Source organism: Cavia porcellus, unplaced genomic scaffold (assembly GCF_034190915.1).
Source record: "Cavia porcellus strain 051 isolate PalLab524CR breed Dunkin Hartley unplaced genomic scaffold, mCavPor4.1 scaffold_2, whole genome shotgun sequence".
Taxonomy (NCBI): domain Eukaryota; kingdom Metazoa; phylum Chordata; class Mammalia; order Rodentia; family Caviidae; genus Cavia; species Cavia porcellus.
In genome coordinates, this window is record NW_026947485.1 from 35,049,389 (window position 1) to 35,068,802 (window position 19,414).

The 19,414-nt window shown below is 34.9% G+C and overlaps 2 protein-coding genes across 4 annotated transcripts in view; both read right to left on the reverse strand.

The window, feature by feature from the left end:
- The window catches only part of Exoc4 (exocyst complex component 4), a 722,212-nt gene that overhangs the window by 299,489 nt on the left and 403,309 nt on the right, over nucleotides 1-19,414 (reverse strand). The gene's annotated exons all lie outside the window — the stretch shown is intronic.
- Nucleotides 1-19,414, reverse strand: part of LOC100718578 (phosphatidylinositol N-acetylglucosaminyltransferase subunit Y-like) — a 46,631-nt gene that overhangs the window by 11,696 nt on the left and 15,521 nt on the right. Inside the window, exons 2-3 of one of the 2 annotated variants that reach the window (XM_063240558.1) lie at nucleotides 16,294-16,524; nucleotides 11,845-12,140 (exon numbers count right to left, since the gene is read on the reverse strand). The gene's annotated coding sequence lies outside the window, so the exon portion shown is untranslated. Of the gene's footprint in view, nucleotides 1-11,844; nucleotides 12,141-16,293; nucleotides 16,525-19,414 lie in introns of those variants that run through there. The other variant, XR_010044689.1, reaches the window with a different exon arrangement.

Here is a 19,414-nt window from a genome sequence, read left to right on the forward strand (position 1 = left end):
TTTTATATTAATACTTCCAATAAGGCTTGGTTTAACTGAGATCTCTTTTAGGTTGACTTTTAAATAAAAAGCAAAAGAAGGATTTTCAGTGGCATCTCTGTCTTAAGTTACTTTTTCTCATTATTGAGACAAAATACCTGACATCAAAAGTTAAATGAGTAAAGGTTTATTTGGGTTATAGTATGTAGAGCTTTCAGTTCATAGTCAACTGGCTCCAAGGCAGAGCAGGATAGGAAAGGCGCATCACAGAAGAGAAGTCCATAGCAAAGCAGGAAGCAGCAATTAAAAAAAGCAAAGGACAAGCCATAGTAATAGCAGTCCTTTTTTTCTCTTATATTCTTATCCAGGCTATCCACCTTTACGGTAGATAGTATTCAAAATCATAGCATTGCATACTGAATCAATTGCAGCATCACATGCTTAATCCAGCCACCTTCAAACAAAATCCTGACCTAAGATCACATGAGGCTTTGGGAGGGTATTCAGACTTAAGTTGGCACAGTCTCTCTGAACAATCTCTCTGCTTCAAGATGTTCAACAAAAAAAAGTGTAAGGTCTGAAATATCAGTCTGGGAAAATAAGATTTAACTAAGCTCTCACACTACATTCACTAGCCCAAAGATAACACCATTGCTGAAATCTATTCCTGGGTTTAATTATTCATCAATAATTAATAGTCTTTAATCATTAAACTTTTAATAATTATTACACACTGAATTATTATATCCTTATTATTAATGATATTTTGGACTCAAAAATAATTTACACTGGCAAAACTAGCAATTACATATAAGATGTTTTGTTCACACAACTCAAGGATTAACTTTTAATTTTGTATTATTATGGAAAGAAATTCTACTTATTCAGTGAATTGAGATAATATTCTCCCATCAAATATAATAGTTATTGTCATACCTTTGCTCCCTGTTCAACAAGAAGATATCATTTCTCTTGTTTTAAATAGTATTCTATTTCTCTAACTTAAACAATTTTACCTGAGACTGACTGAAGGGAACAGCATACAAAGGTAGAAGGGTGAGTGCAATTGTCTAAGGAGGTCTAGGAGAGATTGCCATAAGGCCAGTTAGTGCCAGCTGCAGAACAGCAGGCTTTGACATAGACCAGCTAACCTCTTTTCTGGCCTTCATAACACTTTACTTTTGCTAAGAACCCCAAAGCAACTATTTAATGAGCAACAGAAAAATAGCACAAATACATTCAGTGATCTGACAGTTTTCATCTGGCAAATTTCTAACATATGAATTTCAAAGCAGTTAAATAATTTAAGATTACTAATGTAAATGGAGAAGTAATATTTAACTTATAAATAATACTCATAAAAAGGAATTTTTATTCTCTGAAGCATATGAATAAAAGCAAATCTGCAAGATAATCACTGACCTAGGCAAAGGTTAAGAACAGTTTAAATAATAAATGCAGAAGTATAATTCAGACTGACACAAATTTATTTTTCTCACTCCTGCATCTGTATGGCAATAATCCAATCTGAGAAGTTGAATCTAGGCAGTAAGAGCATAACTCAAAGCATGCTTATTTAAAAACAATGCAACAACTTAGGGCAGTTTGGAGTGGTGATATTATATATCACTTTGCATGTTGAATGGTGATGAAATTTTACATTGATTGTCACAGAAAATGCTTGAATGAACACTAGTAAAAATTAATAGGTTATTTTTCTCCTTCATAATGATCTTTAAAATGGTCAGATTTGAGGCTGAAGTGTCTAATACAGTGATGGCGAATTTTTTAGAGCTTTCATTGACAACAAGCAGCCCACTTTGGCATGCATGACACAGGTTCACCACCACTGACCTAACAATTACCACATCTGCACACTGCACCAGTGCCATTATCCCAAAGTCCTGAGATTTCAGTATTGCTTTCCTGACAGACTGCCAATAGACATGTGACTGCCTGAAGCTGAACTTAATAATAGCCATTCCCCTTTTTTCTGTTAGAAGTGTGTCCTGCTTCTCTAACATTCCACCATCTTCAGAATCTTGATTTTTTCTTTAAGAAGAAAACAATGGACTATTTTTTCTACTTAAAGATCTTTCAACTTCCCCCTGATGTCACAAAGGTGACAAGAATTTAATTCATGCAGGTAAAGTAGCTGAAAATCTGTGACCAGAGAAACTAATTTACTATAGTTTTATGTCTTCAGTTCTCAAAATCAAAGTTCATTATCAATAGATTTCCAATATTTTGTAAAGGAAGAAGGTTTTAAGCCATTTAAGTCCCAAATGAGACAAGATGTAAGAAATTATAAAGAATCACTTTATATTATTAGTTCTGACCTCCCCTTTTTGTGCCAGAACTTATATGCAGTTGCAAAGTGTATTAGATGCAGAACTTCATCTATGTGCCTTATTGCAAAATTGCTGTGTTCAAACTCAAATCTGTTGAGACCTGTTAAGAGTCTGATATTCTTACCCTATCTTTAAGCTAGAAAGCTAACCTATCACAGATACACAAATGCAAGCAGAATTAAAAATAAAACAAAACAGAAACTCCTAAGTGAGGAAAAAAAGGTATTTTATTATCTTTTATAGTAGTAGCATCCAAGATATCATCGTTACCTTGTACCTGTTCCATGAGGCCCAGTTTCCACACAGCTACAGGATACGTGGCAGGTTGGGTACATACTGGGTTGTATTAAAGCACAGGAAAGGGAAAGCCCAATTTTTATAATGGGCTTCAAAAGCAAACCTGGCCAACTGTTGTTCTGTAAGGATACATTAGGACAGCAGACAATACACTCTCTCTTTCTTCTAAGGCTAATCATCACACAACAATCTGGAGTACCACAACAAAATGGTACTCACAAGACATGAAGACAGCCATAGAAATTAACAAGAAATTCTTTACCCTTTAAACATGTACAGTTGTTTCACATAAAAGGGTGCCTTACTTAGAGGTCAAGAAAATCCTTGATATATCTGCTTCACTACAAATGTTTAAAAACCTACTCCATCTTAAACCAAGCAATTATTTCTTCATTTTTCTTCCACTAAATCATATATAATGACCTGTGTCAAATGTGATAAGATCTGGCCTCTGACAAAGTAACAATATGAGGAATAGCAATGAGATTCTTGACAGCCAAACGTACCATTTTTTTCCTACTATTCCACATTGCCTATGCACTAAAAGAGATTCTCTACCTTATTAATGTTTCCAATTATCAGTTTTGATTCCAGGTTCTTTCCCTAAGGATGTTATATGAACTCTAAATAGGTAACACTCAAAAAGAATGTCTGATAAGATTTCAAGGTATTTTTCTTTATAATAAGCCCCTATGAGTATGGAAAATAGTAAACTGCAAGGTTCTGCCTTTGCTGATAAATGCATGAAATACAGATATTTTCCTTAATCTTAAAGAAAATAAAGCTCATATTTTCCCATCTTCATTGCAGACTTAGGCCAATTCATTAATTCAGTGATAGAAAGAACGAGTTCTCCAAGGTTTAGAGTCTTTATTTTCTGTTAACTGGATAAAAATAGTAAATCCAAGAGTAAGTACACTAGAAAGCCAAATAACTAAAGCCAAACTACCAGGTTAATATAATTTATCTAAATAAAACTGTAGGCTCCTATTTAATATTAAGAAATTCTAGCCCTAAATTTTTCTTCTTAAAATATCACATTATATTTAATCCTTGAATAATAATCTATTGTCTTTGTGGCACTTGTTGAGTACAGTAGCCAAGTTAGTCTCCAGTTATCCAGCTCTTTGTTAGAATGTTCATTTTGTACATCTCCGAGTGGTTTCTATTCTGTTTATCCGCCATGGCAATATTATTGTTTGCCAAACAACACAGTGAGCTTCAAGAAGATCATCATGAATTTAAGCAAAATGCTATCTGACTCTCAAAGCTCTTATTATATTTTAACAAAAATAACAGAGGAGTTGTATATTATATTTAATATTATTTACTGCCAAAAATAGGTGCCCTCTCTATTTTCATAGATAAGGAAAATACTCATAGATCTTGAGTGGCCCAAGGCCAGAAAAAAAATCCTTATTGGTGATGCACTATCTTAAAACCCCAAACTTGCCCTTTTTATGGATGTAGAGTTCACTCATGTATGGAAAGACTATTCTGAGTTAGGAACTAGGGATGAAGTGAGAAAACAGAAACTCAGGTCATGTCCTAAGACGTTCCAGGGTTCACAATGGTAATGGTGGGAGACAATCACATCTAGTCACAATCTAGTAGAATAAGGTCCAGCAAGTCTCAACTTCCCTTGGAAAGCTGGCCATCTATCCACTCATTTACCATTTCTTAAGAAACAATCAATTTCGGAACAATAACTATATTAGGAAGAGGTAGAAAAAAAACTGGATAAAATATTTCTAACATTTTACAAAACTCTGGCTTGACACATTAAAAACAATTATATTTTGAAAAGAGAATATACTGTTTTCAGTTTCTGCCAATTCAATTTGTCACTAAAATCCATTTCAGAAATATCATTCATACTGTATTTGGCCCTAAGCTTTAATGTCCATCATTTGGATTATTTGTTAAACTTTATATTTATAGTGCTACTCAGCTTACCCATAACGAAGAACATCAGATACACCAAGAGGCTTCATGTCTACTGTAACTAAGGCTGTGACTAAAGGTATGAAAGCGGACAGCAGACCAAATGCAGTCAAAGTTCAAACAATTCACATCCGCGGCTTCTTTGAAAATAAATTATCTGTAGCCTAAAAGATTTCTTTGCTTGTAGTTTCTTCACCATCTAATCTATATGGACTGCCGACCACTACATTAGTCTTGCTAAGACTTCTAGTACATCATGACTGGACATAAAAATCTTCAGAGCCTCCAAATGGCCTGGAAGATGACTCTGTGCTATCACAGTAAGGGTCCTCCACAAATCCCGTATTCCTGCCCCCAGAATGAACCCGTTCCCTGACTAGACTGGTTCACCACAGTCCCTGAAAATACACATGCCCACACAAATTTTCTCACTACACACTTTCTTTGAAGATCTTTCCTTTCCAGCTAATATTCACCAAACATTATGTGCTAAATGCCTATTTAATTCACATTAAAATACTACGAAGATTAAATTACCACAAGGCCACTTTCACATTTCTGAATATTGAGACTTAGGGAAGTCAGAGGTCTAAGTTCAGAGAGCCGGAGAGTGACAAAGCTGGAATTTAAATTGAGGTTTCTACTTCAGGAGTCCAAACAGCCACAAAACAATAATTCAGAAATATGGGGCCTGAGCTGAGGGCAGACTGTGAAAGGACTTGTAGGTAGGAGGAGATAGAGACAGAGGGACAGTGAAAAAGAGAATGAATGAATATATATATATATATATATATATATATATATATATATATATATAAATCTCACAATTTAGATTTAGTATAGTTTTGAACAACCAGATCAAAAGACAGGAGATTTTTACAACTGGACAGGAAAAATATACCCAACTCTCTGGTTCCTAAATGAGTAATACTAATTTAGAAGATGATTCATATCTTTTTGTAAAACTATACAGCTCACATAATGGCCAAAACTTCTTCTACCAGTTATTAGCTTTGAATTACACAAAAGAATAACTGTACCAATTTCATTATTTATAATTATTCTACCTAAAAGAATAAGAAAGAACAATGAAATTTTCAAACATTCTAATAGTTAATCTCGTCCTCTTCCCCAGACTGGCCACTAAATTCAGGGCCTCATGCTAGGGCATGGTTACACTATTGAGATACCCAGCACATTTTTCAGTTTTTATTTTTTGAGGCAGGATTTACCAAGTTGTCAAACTTGAACATCCAATTCTCCTGCCTCAACATCTCAAGGAACTGGGATTATAGGCCTCTGCTATAATGTCTGGTAAATATTTACCTTTGCCTGGAATTCTTTTTGTTTGGTTTAGTTTGGATTTGAGTTTTAACAGCCAAAGCGGAACCTATGGGAACTATTAGATATATTTACTTGCTAACAGGTAATTTAATTTGGCAGTGAAAGAAAAAAAAATAGTCCTTATTTGCTTACACCTTACTTCAAAGAATATACAAGTAGAGTGAATTACAATCAACTAAAGAAACAGTTTTTAGGAATATTTTCTAAAATAGTGTAAAGACATAATTCCTATAACTGTAAGAAAGTTCTAGAAGAAATGTCTAATTTTCTGGATTTTTTTTTAATTCATGATAGAAGACCAGATCTATACAGTACTAAAATCATTTTAAATCTTCAATACATAACACCAGAGGTGAAAAGTACATACTTTTTCTGTGAACTGAGAGAATTTCTCTCCTAGGTCCCTCCAAATCAGTCTTTACCTTAAATATTCTTAAAATCTATGTCTGTATACAGGCTGTTTTTGCTTGAAACTCTCTCCCACTCTCCTATCAAGCTGTACAAAGATCCGGCACACTGAAGCATTGCATTTATTTTCTCCAGCATGTTGAAAGCCCACGGAATGTAGAGCTCCCTGTCAACTTTTTCAATTGGCAGTCTCTGCATATAGTCAGTACTCAATAAATATTTGGTAAATGAATCACTAAATCATGGAATGCACCTAGAAAAAATGATATTTAACAAACATCATGCTATAATAAATCTCTTTGAATGTAGTATCATTACACAGTCTTTGAGAATTTGACTTTAATATTTTTAAGCAATAGAAAAAACAGTTTCTTGATTGGGATATGGTGTGCGAGCTGTCTAATAGAGGCAAAGGTAATAGTTTTAATGATTTTGCATTACTGACAAATTCTACCCTCTTGAACGAGAACAATATGGATATATGACAGTAAATTCCTAATGAAGAAATATGGCTTGAGGAGTAAGAATGAGATTTAATATGTGATGTGAACTGCCTGATTTCATGAATTGATACTACAAAATCTCCTCCCGAATGAGATAAAGACACTGACCTCTTAGTAGTCTTATTTCTGCCCCCAACCCTTTGTGAATGCCTGTACTAATGTAATGAAAACAAACAAGCAATGTCTGGTGAAATATTACACAACATGCAAAACAGGTGAGAAGCAGTCAGTTTTGATTTCATCAGTTAATTCAGACAGGAATTCTTGAAGTAAGGCCTCAAAATTAAGAGAAAATTATAAGAACTGACCTAAAATTCAGAAAAGCAAAATCTTTCCATATAGTCAGACAAAATACAAGGGCTTCTATAAGGCTGGGTTACTCTAGCACTTAATTTGTGATCTTTGACTTACGTATCTCCCATTGGTTGTACTACCAGTATAGAAATTCTTCCTTTAGAAACAATCATTAAAAGAGGCAATTTTAACAGCTACCATAAGGACAGCAGAGAAAGAGGTTAGACAAAATTTGTTGCATAGTTTATATCATGGTTACAAACACCTTAGATAGCTGACAATGTTCAATGGTGGCTGGAAAAAAAAAAAAGAAGAAGAAGAAGAAGAAGAACACAGTGAGACCACACAGAATCAACCAGGCAGGGACTGTAGAGTCCAGAACACTTAATACCAGGATTGCCCAAAGGATCCACTCTCTCCCTAGGAGCCTCCTATACTTATAAGCACCCAAGAAGGCACTGATACTCTTTTGTGTTATAATGATGATTATAAGGAAATATGAAAAGACAGATAAATAAAGAGGAGAAACTTTAATGGAATCAACAGGTTTTAGATCCATAAGTAAAGTTGGAGACTGATATAAGCTACCCACTAGCTTGACAAGAAAGATGGGGCCCACATATAGGATGCCTTTCTGAAGCTCACAGAGTGACAAAGCATAGGCTAAATTCCAAATTTATTATTCCTGTGTAGTCCATACTATTTTTCTTAAGTTGTGACAATGATTGTGATATGAATAGAAATAAGAGCTAAATTTGAAGATCAGGACTTCAATCCTGCCTGAACTTTAGGCAAGTCAGCACTATGGCCTTTCATTCCGATAAAGTGGGGATGACTTGCTAAGTTGCAAAGCTGTTTCCTGAAATAAGATCATGTATTTTAACATATAACACCAACTGCAGAAGGAATATCCAAGGAGGCCTATTCATCGGTACGCTTTCATTAGCCTGGAAAAGCAAGAACTAACACAATCTCTTTTCTTATACAGCAGTTTGTCAAAAGTTGTGGAGGCTTTAGGATGATAAACTAAGGGCAGGTGCCCTCACTGCTTGATTCACTTAGCTCCTTCCTCCTACACAGGTTATCTATCTTCAGGTTTTCCTTCAAGCTGCAAAAGAGAGAAAGCCTTTCTCTTTCAACTTTGAAATACAAATCTTTCAGTTTGACTCAGTCAGTTCAAATTCTGAATCTACCCTACACTAATAATACTCCCCAGGGAGTGCCATGTTGTCTGGTTTAACTCTGAGTTCTAAATCCATCACTTGAAGGGAATACAATTACCATGACTAGATTTGATTAACCTGGCCTTCACTCTAGTGCTCAGAAAGTTAGATTTGCCAGAAGTCCCAATGGCTTCTTAAGGGAAGGGTGGACATTATTAGGAAGGAGGATAGGAAAGCAAATTCTGGGTAGAATCCACTACTGTCCACTATAGGTGGTAGCATTATGATAAATATATGATATGATAAAGATGACCACACAAGTCATGCCTGATCATAGGGAAAATACAGGAATATTCAAGGCTAAGGAATAAATTATAGACCAGTAATAAAGATGTACTTATTCCTAGTGCCCTGAACTTGAGGTCAGAATCCATTTTCTGAATTCCAGAAAATCCTGTTTCATGAAGTCCTTACTTTTCTCTGGAATTCTGAGATACTGTAAATTTTGGAACTATAACCTCAGGTTATCTGTGACAACTGCCCAACTGCTTTTAACATGCCTTTTCTTCTCTAGTTCTAGTTTAATGTTGTGAGTAAACAAATCCACTGATCAGAAGTGATCCAACCACACAAGTTATACACATACAGACTATATGTACTTCTTTCCAACTGTGGATAAAACTATTGGAGAAAGCAAACAATTGTGTATCTTCTGATTTTGCTCTCATTTTTTCTCTTTTCACCATAAATATTCCAATTCTGACCTTGCTGTGTCTGAAATCAACTAGCAAGTATGATAAATGACCTCGAAGTGAACAGACCTTTGCCTGCCCTCTTTTACTTAACAAAATGTAAACGGTGAGAGAATAGAAGACAGAAAATAGAGTAAACAAGATCTGTAGGAATGCTATAGAAATGAAACCAGAAGTCAGAAATTAATCAAGAGTCGAACCTGGGAACAATGGAGCCAGAAGTTAGGAAACAGTTCAAAGCATCCAGTACATCAAAATCCCTGTTATCACAGTAATGTTAAGAGGCAAAAAGCAAAGTCTTATTCAAAATAACACAAAGGTTCTCATAGCAGTGATGTAAACAAGGTATCTGGTTAGAGACTGTATAAGTCGTGTGGAACCAATCTGGAACTATGCCAAAAATTAATGTTGGTAGTAAAGTCTTGGAAAATTTTGGTAGCAAGCACAAGGTGCTGATGGCATACATAACACAAAGGGTTATGCAACCATTTGCTTCAACCTAGATTTTTTTGGGCGGTGCAGGGGTTGGGCTTCAATCCAGGGATACCTGCATGATAAATGTGTACTCTATCAGTGAGCTATATCCCCAGATCCTAGAAGATTTCTCACTAGAAAATCTCCACTCACATAAGAACTTATTTTAAGCCCAAAGGCTGCCATCCCCCAGGTCTGAGGTTCTGTATACCCTCTCCAGTAGAACAGACCAAATGTCCTCCCACACTTCTGTACCTTAGCTTTCTACTGGTTTCCACTGTAACTTGTAGCATGTCCTATAATATTATGCATTTAGTTACTTATTTTTGGTCTTCCTCCTTAACTAAAATGTAAGTGCTATGAGGAGTAAATCATATATATCTTGGTTATAGTTATATCCCAAATAATAGCACAATGCTGGATGCACAGTAAACTCCTATTAAGTATTTCATTAGAGTGATAACATTAACAATAGTTATCTCTGTAAGAAAAAATTTCAAAGTCAAAAAATCACCATTCTATAAAAGGTCACATTTACTTGGTGAGAATGAATATAGCCAATATTTCAATATTTCTTCTGCTATAAATTAACTTTTCTTGTTTAGACAACTATGTAGAAGTAGAGGTCCATTGGTATTGTTTTTCAAGAAATAAAATCCCAGCATCACAGATAACAATAACAACAACAAAGCCATCTATGAGAATTTGTCTCTATCAATCCTCCTTCCTCTTCTCCTGGATAACATCCCTCTGCTACATATGTTTTCAAAAATAATTTATTAGGGTGAAATTCAGACAACATAACATTAATCATATTAAAATGAAGAATTCTGTGGCATTTCACACATTCACAATGCTGCACTGTCATTATCTTGACTTGCTTCCAAAACATTTCCATCACTCCAAAGTAAGAAGGTCTTACTCAGGAGACAGTTTGACCCAATTCTCCCCTTCTTCCAGGCACTGGAAGCCATCATTCTGAATTCTGTTTCTATGTATTTATCTATTCTCTATACTTTATATGAATTGGATTATACAAGATGTGGCCTTTGAGTAAAATGTACAGTTACGGAGTTGCAACTAAATTGTGCCATGCATCAGCAGTCTAATTTTTTTCATGGCTGAATAATACAATTGTGGATATACTATTACTCATACTGTTTCCCTACACATTGACAGATATTTGAACCATTTTTATCTTTCTGGTTGCTCTGCACAGTACACATGTGAACAGATACTTGTTTCAGTCTGTCTTTCTTTTGTTTTTGACTTACATATACCTAAGAATAGTACTGTAGCCTCGTACACTCACCTATACTAACATGTGCCTATCTTTTTACAGAATTTTCAAACTTTCAACTGCTGAATTACTCTGCATTCTTACCATCATTGCAAGAGTGCTCCAATTTTCAACACTGCCAACATTTTTATTTTCCATTCTCTTGCTATAGCCAACCTAGTGGGCATAAAGGGTTGCCTCATTGTAGTACATGTATGCATGTCTGTATGTCTGTATGTATTTTTTGCTTTGTCAGTACATGTGTGGTACATAATATTTCATTCCTGTGGCAAGTTTCCACACATACATAATACATCTTATTTCTTTATTTTTCATCCTCTCTTCCCTTCCTTCCCTTTCCCATCCAGCGAATCTGTTATCCCCTTGTTTTTTATTTTTACTTTATTTCATGGTACATGATTACAATATTTGCATAATTATAAAATATTTGCATTCCTTGTGTGGAATTGGTATATACATAAGAAATTCCAATTCTTTTTTTCTTTTCATATCCCTCCTGTCCCTCATCCCTCTCTACATCTTTTAATACCTTTCCCCATTGAGAAACATCTTTTTTATATCCCCATCTCAAAACATCTATTTTATATCTTTTATTTTGCTCTTTGTGTTTATTTTGGGTTTTCCATATAAGAGAAACCATGTGATATTTACATTTGTCTTTCTGATTTATTTCACTTAATATTATGGTCTCAAGATGCATCCATTTTGCTATAAATGATTAAAGTCTATCTTTGTTTATGGCTCAGTAGTACTCAATCTTGTGTAAATAATACATTTTCTTTATGTATGCATTCAGCTGTTAATGGATGTATGGGCCACTTCCAAAATTTATTTATTATGAATTGTGTTGCTACAAACATGGGTTTGCATGTGTTACTGTAACAGTCTGTCTTTATTTCAGGAAGATACCTAAAAGAATAGCTGGACCAAATGGAATTTCTAGTTCAGTTTTTTGAGGAATCTCCAGACCTACTTTCATAGTAGCTGTACTAGCATACTCTCTCACCAGAAATATAAAAGGGTCATCTGCCTTACCCCCAAGTCTCTGCAGTATTTGATTTATTGATGATGGCCATTTTTTCTGGGGTAAGGTGGAATCTCAGTTTTGTTTTAATTTGCAGTTCTCCAATGGACTGTGGCACCTTTTCTTTTCTTCTTCTTCTTCTTCTTCTTCTTTTTTTTTTTTTTTTTTTTTTTTTGGTGGCACTGCTTAAATGATCTACTTTTGAAATTTCATTTTTCTGCTGGATACTTCTGAATTCTCTTTATGTTATATCCATTTTACATCACGAATATCAAATTTAGGCTAAATAGGTAATGCTTTAAACTATCTGAAAAAGCACAGAGAATGAACATGAATTATTTTTAAAAAAAACCACGGAAGTGGGAAATATAAAACTATGGCCCGTCAAAGCACTGGAAGGAACTATAGGAAGCAGTCAGGAAATGAAAACAGTAAAGAGGACCCACTTGAAAGGAATGCTTACTCTGTAGGAAATCTCATGAGTATACCCAGAAAACAGTTTTGACTTTTTCCTGTTCTTTACCAGCTTAGGCTCACTAAAGAAGAACTGTCATCATGGCACTGACTTTAGGCAGGGACACCCAGCCTGACTGACTCTGAGTTCCTCTAAATGGTAGGGGGTCTTATCAGTATCCAGCTGAGTCTATTTTCCTTATATATATCCATGAATTGCTTAATGCCATGTACTTTTATGAGACTTTCAAAAGTGATCACATACATCTTATCAGTGGGTTTCAGTTTGTGCATCCTTGTACAAAAATCCATGAAACTCTCTATTTTGGGTTTCACTAAATCTATTTCTGTCTCATTTCAGTCTGAGCATTGCAATCCAGCTCTACAGGTAGCAAATTGAAATGTTTAGTGGCCCATTGCAGACAGATTGAATCTGAAAAGAATACAGCAATAAGCTCGAAGCAAGGCATCAATATCATATAGTAAAGCCCTCACCAATGACAGCGCTGACGTAGGGTGAATGATTGAGCATTTGTTAAACTTCTACCATTGTGAAAGTAACCTATTATTTTCCTGGTTGTGCACTGAAATGCCTCAATCTCCAACCCAACAAGTCAGTAAAAAATAATACAGTTCATTTTCTATTGCTGTTGTTCGTTGGGAATACTGTGCCAAACAGTACTTTCAGCCCTGACCTTCACTTTATCAATAGCAACCTTAATTTATAACTCCCTTCACTCATTTCGTAAAATGTTCCCTACATTGGTAACTGGATTTTCCTTTTCCTCAGCCTTCACCTAACCCCTAGGTGGTTAAAATTAAGCTTCATAGTATGACATGATTTACTAGTTTAGGAATATCTTATTTAAAAAAGAAAAAAATGGAACAAAAATACGACAACCATATAAAGGCAAAACAAAGGAAAAGTAAGTAGTATCTGTTCTGGAAAGTGTTGCTGTGTTTTTTGGCTGCACAATAAAAATAGTTGAGACTAATACACAGTCTTTACTAGCAGCCAAAATACAAGTTTACAACCCATACAGTTGCTATGTCTAAATCATCTCACTTCTGAGTGAAATCCCCACACACAGCATGAACCACTCAAGTTGTACTCAGGACTGCGAGCAAGGGGGAAGACACAAGAAGTGGCGGGAACCATCATGTGCAGAGGCGGCAGGAACTCCCCAAGCTCCGTCCAGCTCAATGATGGAAATCCAGACTATTACTTGTGCTGCTGCTGCTTCGCCTCTTCTCATGTGTCCTGCTCTATAGGCCTGATTATTACAGCATGAAATACTTGATTGAAATCACAAGCTGTCTGATAGCTAACAAAAATTTGACGACAATCATAGGCAAGGTACAAAGAATCAAAAAGCAAATGCTCTGTTCACCTGCTACTTGATGCTAAGAGGATACTGAGATTAATTTAAGTGTGGCAAATATGTAACAATAGCAACAATCTTATAGCAATCTAACTAGTGTATATAACACGGATGATGTGCCAGGCATTCCTCTATGCACCTCATTCACAAAAGTCCTGTCAGAGGCTTGAAGCTGGGCCATAATTTTGTGGAACAGAACTTGTCTAGCATATGAGCCCCAGCACAGGCAAAAAAAAAAAAAAAAAAAAAAAAAAAAGAAAGAGAAACTAAATCATTTGCTTAAGATTTCACAAGTAGGTAGAAACTGGCATCAAAGTGATCAGTCTATATTCACAGAATTTTCATTGCTACACTGAAAGTATCTCATTTTATTTTATTTTAAAGAGAATAAAACCAAACGAAATGAAACAGCATAAAGCCAATCAAAACAAAATAATGAAAGTAATATAAGACTTCAAAACAAGATGACAGGAAATCAACAATGGCTACCATAATGCCTTTTGTTATCTTCAAAATAGCTGTCCATATCATCAAACATAATAAAATCAAACATAACAGAATAAAACTAATCAAAACGTATCACTCTAAAAAGAAACAGAAAACAGATTATGATAGCGATGGATCTATCAGGAGAAATCTGAAAACAATGCTAAACTCAATGTAGGCAAGGAATAGACACAATGTGCTTATTGCAAAGTTTGGGCAAACTCATTAAAATATGATTATGTCCCCTTTCTTTTGGGCCAGATGCAATCAAAACCTTAATGTGGTAAGAAATAAGGTATCTAAACATCTTGGCAGATCACAACTCTAATCTGCTGGGCCAGGAGCTGACTTATGGCTGCTGGTAATCAGTTTGCAGAATGTTATACTGCAACTAATCAGTAGTGAACAGAACTGTCTGGCTTCCATGTTTTTTATTTTTTTCCCTTCGTGATGTAATATCCTGAATTATACTCCTCCACAAAAAAATAAAATAAACAAACAAACACATTTTGTGGAGGAACATTCATTCATTTTGTTTGTTGGTTGGTTGCTGTGGTACTGGGAATTGAACTCATGCTTTCCAGGCATGTGCTGTGCAGCTGGCTATATCCCTGGTCCAAAATCTATACATTCCTATAGCACCTCTGCCACTGTCAGTCGTGGCAGCACCTGCCTGATTATAATTGGCTGCACTCTGTTGTTTCACAGACCATGTTATTGAAGAAATAACTGCTTGTCAGAGTTACCCTTCTGAAGACAGCAGCCATTAAAAATTGTCCTGTTGTTACTGAGGGCAATGGCAGTTTTTACCACCAGATCAGACTGAATGATCTAACTTTTTTGGAGACATATCCAAGCCTAACACTACAAAACTACTTCCACCATGAAAATTAAATGAAGAGCAAATTTACATTTTTAATATTACTAAATGAATTAACATAGAGTATGTAACCATGGGTGATTGTATAGGAGTAAATCTATGAGGCTATTAGAACAAACCAAGTAAGATTTTTATCATGTATTTGTAAAAACCACATTATTGAGGTATGATTGACACATGAAAAGTAGTACACAATATATATGATGAGTTTGGAGCTAACTACGTATCACCATTATAGTCTAATCGTGAAGAATTTGTAAGACTCAGGGTTGTGGTCTTATTTTGACCCTCCTTTCTCTTTCTCCTCCTTTTATCTTTTTTTTGTGTGTGTGTGTGAAACAGGGTCTCACTACTTTGCTGCTGCCCTGGGTGCACTTAGGCTCGTGACTCTCCTAAGTGTTTGGAACTATAGTGTATTCTGCCAATGACTCTTTTAATTTCTCCCCCACCTCCAAGCACTGCAGGGCTGCCGATCCAGGGCTGCCATATTATACTAGGTAAGTGCTCTAACCTTAAGCTACATCCCCTGCTTCACCTATAAAGTGCAAATACTGATAAAACCATAGGTTACTGTGAAACTGAAAAGAGAAAACATATATAAAGTACTTAGCAAATGCCTGCAATGAAACAGAAAATTCTCCTTTACAATAATTTAACCTCTGTGACAATAAGGAATTTTGGGTGCTCTTTAGAACATAAGTGTTCAATAAATATTTATTCAATAAGTAAATGAATTAGCATGTGGTTTGTCCTTTTCCAATCCCTTGTCAATTAATGACAATTCTTTTCAATTGTGTGGAAAGAAATTCTTTTTATTAGGTTTAGGTAACTTATTGACCCAGTATGTCATTGCCTTAGTTGGTTTATATGTTTCTTTAACAGAATACCATAGGGTACGAGATTTAGAAAGCAGAGAATTTTATTTCTCACAGTTTTGAAGACAGGGAAGCCCAATATCAAGGTCCAAACATCTAGTGAAGGCCTTCTTACTTCATGATAGCAAGGTAGAAAGGCAAGTAACGATATGGACAGTGCGGAAAGGGCAGCAAATTTATCCTTTCATCAGGAGCTCACTCCTGGAGTAGATTATTTCCTTCATAAAGACATTAATTTACCCATGAAGGTGAGGGCTCCTTCACTTTCAATGGTCTACCTCACATACTGCTAAACTGACAACTGAAAAACATTTTAAGTGTCTGGTACTGGGAATCAAACTCAGGCCCTTCCCTCCCAACCACTCAAGTTAAAGAAAAAGTCACCTGATCTGAAGGCCTTCTGCAACCTGGACACAGGCAAGCTTTTCTTTCTTTATAAGGAGGAAACAAGAGGGGCTGGAAATTTCTGTGGCTCATATCTGATTCAAATTTGAAAAATGTTGCTATCAGCAAGCTAAGAAAATTAAGTGAGACAGTTCTTTTAGTATATATTCTTTATGTCCACAATATTTAGAAAGCTTTCTTATTTTTTCTGCTGTGTTTCTCCTTTACCTGCTGTAATAAAGAAGCAGTGATTACTGAATAGGCTATCAAAGGATCTATGATTAAATTCTGATTTTATTATTTCAAAGTCTCTATCCTCACAGCTGAAAATCACCTACCCTCTGCTGCCCATTAATAGTGGCAACCTAGCCACACATGATTAGCACTTCAAATACGATTAATCCAATCTGAAATGCACTTTAAGTTTAGAATACACCTTGAATTTTAAAGATGTTTTTTAAAATGAAAAACAGAAAATAAAATAACAATAATTTCTATACTGATTACAGGTTGAAATGATAACATTTTGGATGTACTGAATGAAATTAAAAATAGCATTTATTTAATCTGCTGGTACTGTGTGTGTGTGTGTGTGTGTGTGTGTGTTACTGAAGATTGAACATAGGGCCTCACACAAGGGAAGCAAGTGTTCCACCAAATTATAATCCCAGTCATTTTTATTTTATTTTTTTTAAGATAAGATCTCCCTAAGTTACTCAGGATGGCCTTTAACTTGCAATGTTCTCATGTAGCTTCCAAGGTCCCTGAGATTATAAAAATGAGCCATAGCACCTATCTTGTTTAAATTATTCTTTTTAGGGTTGGATCAAATTATGTTTCCACAGGAAATAAGATTCCATTTGAGGACCATATTATATTTCTACTGCAAATAAAATAATATTTGTAGCTCACATTATATTTGTATTGCAGAGGGATGATCCTCACATTTGCTGACCCAGTCGTATCTAATGTTGACGTAGGGCTTTGTGTATATATAAAGGTAAATATAAGAACAAATATAGATATATGTGTATGCATAGCTCCTTTACAGTTTGCTTTGGTAATTGCTAAGTCAGTTTGTACTTTTGATAAAATACAAGAAAGATAATGTGTCATAAATTGTTTATCTAGGTGTTTTCCTTATTGTAACTTACTTATATAGAGGCTAAGGGAACTAATAAAATAAAAAAAGACACATTTCACATAAACAGACCTACATATACACATATATATGGTACTCATAAATGTAACATTAATTCAAACAAGTTGGAAGAAAAGTTCATTCACAAACTAGCAGAAAGGTCAGCTGAATGTTATACTTTTTTTTTTTTTTTACAAAAATGAAGCCTGAGTATTTTTTTTTGAGTATTTTTAATGTTGAGTCCATTGTGATTGTTACATAAATATTGTCTAATAAAAACTATAATTTAATAAACAAAAGTAATATACAATTGGCAAAAAGCCCAAATGAAAATGAGCTTTTTGCCAGCATGATTAAACATTCAGACATTTCCCTTCTGATCCTGTTGATCTTGTCTAATTGTTTTTTAAATTCCTTCTTCATTAAAACATTTAAAGTAATACTATACTTCAACTCAGCCCCAAAGCAAATCATATCACAGATTCTGAATCATGCAACCTATTACTCTGAACAGATCTTTTTGAGGTTTTTAAGAGCTATTTTGATGATGGAAAGTTTCTGATATCTAGGACTACAGTTTAGTTTTCATTATACAGGGAAAAATTCAACTTGAAAAACTGAGACTTTCTGAGTGTTTTTAACCCTTTGAGGGAATATCAAAAGTTGAAGATAATGTTTATTTTTCAATTTATTTCCAAACTCTCTACTTTGATTGTAAAATCCACTACTTACCCAGTCATTTCTATTTACTTTAGCAAGTAAAAACATTTCTTCTTTTGATAAACATATAAATAGATATTAAACACAAAAATGAGTTAACTTCCCAAAATACTTGCTTTGGATCTTAAATATTTACATCAGAATTGCTGCTACTGTTAAAATATTCTAGAATTCTATTTGAGTAATTGCCTTAAAAAATATTCAGTAGCAGCATATCTTTTCTTTTAAGATCAAACTTCAATATGAAGTAAATGAATTGGAACCTATGATGTGATATTAAATGTATTACAAATATAAGTATAAATACATACACAAAGTATACAATAATACATACAAAATATATAAAGCAACTGTACTAAATTCTTAGGACTTTAAATTTTCTATGAGGTGATTCTAAAGGAAAATTTTTGTAAAAATGTTCAGCACATTTGTAGGAAAATGGATATACTGGAGACCATAATGTTAAGCGAAATAAATCAAATATATAAGTGTAAATATCAGATGCTTTCTCTTATATGAGAAATCCAAAGTAAAAATAAATAGCAAAAAAATAGATAATAGGAAGGGGAGAGAGGGGCAGAGAGAGACAGAAATGGAGAGATCTTTCTCAAGGAGGAAGGAGATCAAGAATTAGAGGGAGGAATAGAAAATGAAGAAAGAAATGCAAACATTACACACTTCAAAAATGTACACACACACCCCAAAAAAGGAAAGAAAAAAAGCAGGAGGAATGTAGGAGTGTGCGGATAGGGAAGAGAGAGAAGGGAAAGGGATGAGAAAAGGAGTTAAGGGGCAGTGGCAGTCATGGGCCAGCAGGAGAACCAAGAAGCCACGATCTCCAGTAAGCCAGCCAGTGTGGTTGAGGAGACAAGAAGAGTGCGGCCCCATCTGCCCCCTGGTAAGCAATCAGCTGCTTCGGAGGGACACAGGCTGCGATCCTAGCAAGTGAAGTAAAAAAACAACTTGATGCTTGAATTGTTTGATGAACTTTGCAGGCCTAGAGTCCATAGTCGGAGCATTTATTTATAAGATAACAATATGCAATATGGTATCTATGGGGAATTTTCTTCTGTCTTATTTTTGAAATTCAATATTGTTCCCCAATTTTGCTTTGTTCCATTTTATTGTTTTGTTTTATTCCCTTTTTTGATAACGGAGATCAAACTCAAGACCTCATGCTTGCCAGGCAAGCACTTTTGCCACTGAGCTAAACTGCAAGCTTGTTTTATTCCCTTTAAAATAAATTTTAAAAATACCCCT